Raw genomic sequence first — 3,254 nt, 5'->3', positions numbered from 1 at the left:
CAGGTGGTCTGCTTGTGAGGTTGTCGTGGCTCAGGCTGGCAGCGGCCAGGTGGGTGTGAGTTTAAGTCAGTCCCAGTTTGGTTTTGCTGGGGAGGTGTACATTGTGACTCTGGTACAGCCTTGTTTTTTGTTTTTATTTTTAGGAGGTAAAGCGGGATCTTGGCAGTCCAGGACCAGCTGCCTAGGTGAGCATTGACTGGTGGATGGAAGTGGCTGTAATCGCTCAGGTCTCAATTTCTGGTGCACCTCTAAGCTTCTATTATTGTGTTTTAGGTGGTCCACTCTTCTTCTGCTGAAGTACCCTCTGCCATGAGATCATGAACTTGGGCACCTTTTTTTGGGAGCCCTTCAGAAGCATTACAGGACTGTGTGATCAAGCCTCAATTTCTCTGTTTGAAGCTGCTTTCCAGGTAGGCTTTGATAACAGCTGAGGAGTTGGGGAGGCAGGGAGGAGAGAGGGTCCTGTCAAGTTTCAGCACTGTCAAATCCCCTGTGTGTTCTTAATCCAGGCCTACCCCAGGACGATGGCATGACTCTCCAAGCACGGCCGAGGCAGCGGGCTTGATGGCCTGGGCGTTCTCAAGAGATGGTGAGTAGCAGAATTGTTGGGGTTTGGGTGCTGTGCTGCTAAGATCACACAGTGATGTTTGCTTTTCTTTATTGCAGCTGATTAAGAGTGAGCAGCCTGGTGTTAGCAGGAATTTCCCTGAGGGAGAGCCAGCCTTCCTTTTCACCTGCCTGGACTCTGCATCTCCAGATGTCTGAGAGATAAGTGGAGGGCTCCGAGCCACGGAGGGGACGAAAGTGGGGGGCCGGGTCGGCTTTCAACCGGGAGTGGTTTTTGAGTTGGGTTTGGAGCTGGGGTTGTCCAGGAAGCGGCCCCTTAGGCTTCCTACAGGGAAAGTCTCCCTTTTGATCTCACCACTGAGGTGTGCAGGGCAGAGCAGTCCCGGTGCTTGTCGTGTCCCTCGTTTGTTGCGCACTCTTTGTTTCATGTCTTTTGCCTTAGCCCATCAAGGGGCCTACCAAAAACCCTGGCATCCCTCTTAGCCTCTTAGGACTCTCAGTTCCTCGGCCAGGTGCCGATGCCCTCGGACCATCGACTCGGGAGCTCGGGCAGGCATGGGCATCGTATCTCTCTTCAGAAGCATCCAGTCCAATGTCTTTCCAGGTCTTGTTCTGAGCTGTACTGACAGCCGAGCACCACCAGCATCCATTCCGGTGGATTAGGACTTGTTAGAATGCATAGCTAGGTAGCAGAGTGTGACCGGAGCATTCTCGAGTGTTCATCTTTGCGGTTCTTGGGATAAGTCATCCCCTTAGCATCTTTTTTCCTGCAGGTTTCTCTGAGCCCGGTCAGCTCTCCTTTCAGCTTACCTCGGTCATCTGCTCCCGAGTTCTCTCGGTCCTCAGGGTCATTCCTCTCATCGAGAGTTTTCTTTCCCTGTCGCGTCCCTTTGTTTGTTGCGTCTTGTGTCACGGGTGTGGGTGTGTATTTGGCCCGGAGCTGCTCTGCCCTGCAGCACAGCTGGGTGTAGGGGTAATAGGACAAATTTGAAATGCAGGGTGCATTGGCTTCTAGGTGGGATCTGTAGATTGACCCAAGATATGTGGAGCTGTCAAGTTATCCTGCAGCCCTTTGACTCTTGTCCTAACTTTCTTTCAGATGCAGATGGAATAACCCTGTGGCAGAGCAGCCCCTATGGGTGGCGTCGGTTCCCCCGAGAAGGTCAGTCCGAGTCGGTCTTTGCAGGGGAGGTGTAAATGGTGGCTCTGATACAGCCCTGACCTTTGTCTTTGTTTTTAGGAGCTTATGCAGGATATTGCCAGTCCAGGTGAAGTGCGCCAGGTGAGCATCGACCGGTGGACAGAAGCAGTTGTTATTGCTCCCGTCTGAATTTCTGGCTCAAGTCTAACCATCCACTGTTGATTTTTGTTTTATTTCAGGTGGTCTGCTTGTTAGGTTGTCGTGGCTCAGGCTGGCAGCGGCCAGGTGGGTGTGAGTTTAAGTCAGTCCCAGTTTGGTTTTGCCAGGGGGATGTACATTGTGACTCTGGTACAGCCTTGTTTTTTGTTTTTATTTTTAGGAGGTAAAGCGGGAGCTTGGCAGTCCAGGATCAGCTGCCTAGGTGAGCATTGACTGGTGGATGGAAGCTGCTGTCATTGCTCAGGTCTCAATTTCTGGTGTAACTCTAACATCCACTGTTTAATTTACTTTCATTTTAGGTGGTCCACTTGCAAGATTTCCTGGTCCTGGATGCCAGTGGCTTGGTGGGTATCAGCTTGAGCTTTATGTATTACTGAGTTCTGTTAGATTGTGGTGGTTGTGTTTTCTCAGTGACTCAGCCTGCTGTTTTCTTTGTGTCTTTGCAGGTGCTGCTACTGTCCTACACATGGCAAGGATTAGGGGCAAGCGGGTAAGTTGGCTTTTAGGCATTAGGGGTGATCCATAGGCATGGGGTGTGTAGCAGCATGCTAAATGTGTACCTTTTCCTTTTGCAGGTACCCTCTGGGTAGACTGTGGAGCCAAATCAGTATCTGAGGTGAGTTGGGGCAGAGGTGCTTGGAAAGCCTGGGGATTAGTTTCCTGTCACACAATTTTCACAGTTTGTACTTTGTTGTCTTAGGTATTGAAAGGAGGTGCGGAGCCTAAGTTTGGATACGGCAGTGCCGAAGTCCTCGGAGGATGGATTTTGTCCGCTCGTCTTCCAAAAGATAAGTGTTGGGGCTTGTGTTTGGGTGCAGGGGAAAGAACTTTGGAAGTGGGAGGCAATTTCACATTAGCTTAGAAGAGAGGGCCCTAGTGGGATGGGTCCCTCTGAAGTAACGGGAGAGGGTTTCCCCTCGGTCTCACTGGAGCATTTGCCGGGCAGGGCAGTTCAGCATTCTAGCGTGTTTTGCGTCGTCAGCAGTCTTTGAGTCTCGGCGGCCTAGCGGACGTTTTCACCCGACGAGGTTGCCTTTCATCCGGAGGCATCGCCACGGTCACCCGGCAGTCATCGCTTTCTTCACTCGGCTTCCCGAGCTTCTGGAGCGTCCTCTTAACAGCTTAGGCACTTAGTCTAGTGAGCAGTTTTGTTTGTATTGACTTGGAACTGACTATGTTTGTTTTGTATTGCAAGTGACTATGTTTGTTTTGTATTGCAAGTGACTCTGTTTGTTTTGTATTGCAAGTGACTCTGTTTGTTTTGTATTGCCAGTGACTCTGTTTGTATTGCATTGCCAGTGACTCTGTATTGTATTGCATTGCCAGT

The 3,254-nt window shown here is 50.7% G+C and overlaps 2 long non-coding RNA genes across 2 annotated transcripts; both read left to right on the top strand.

The window, feature by feature from the left end:
• Positions 1 to 562, top strand: LOC136304660 (uncharacterized). The gene is made up of 4 exons (XR_010724728.1): positions 1 to 49; positions 144 to 185; positions 274 to 410; positions 510 to 562. It is a non-coding gene; the product is annotated as an uncharacterized lncRNA (long non-coding RNA).
• Positions 563 to 2,085: 1,523 nt separating this feature from the next.
• On the top strand, positions 2,086 to 2,823 carry LOC136304661 (uncharacterized). Its single transcript, XR_010724729.1, has 5 exons — positions 2,086 to 2,129; positions 2,227 to 2,271; positions 2,374 to 2,417; positions 2,503 to 2,543; positions 2,628 to 2,823. It is a non-coding gene; the product is annotated as an uncharacterized lncRNA (long non-coding RNA).
• Positions 2,824 to 3,254: the final 431 nt, after the last annotated feature.

The sequence above is a fragment of the Chamaea fasciata genome, unplaced genomic scaffold, assembly GCF_029207755.1.
Source record: "Chamaea fasciata isolate MVZ Bird 193981 ecotype frontalis unplaced genomic scaffold, bChaFas1.0.hap1 SCAF_140, whole genome shotgun sequence".
In the NCBI taxonomy this organism is placed as follows: Eukaryota; Metazoa; Chordata; class Aves; order Passeriformes; family Sylviidae; genus Chamaea; species Chamaea fasciata.
The sequence above is the reverse complement of the archived record's forward strand: the minus strand, read 5'-3'. Positions and strand labels throughout refer to the sequence as shown.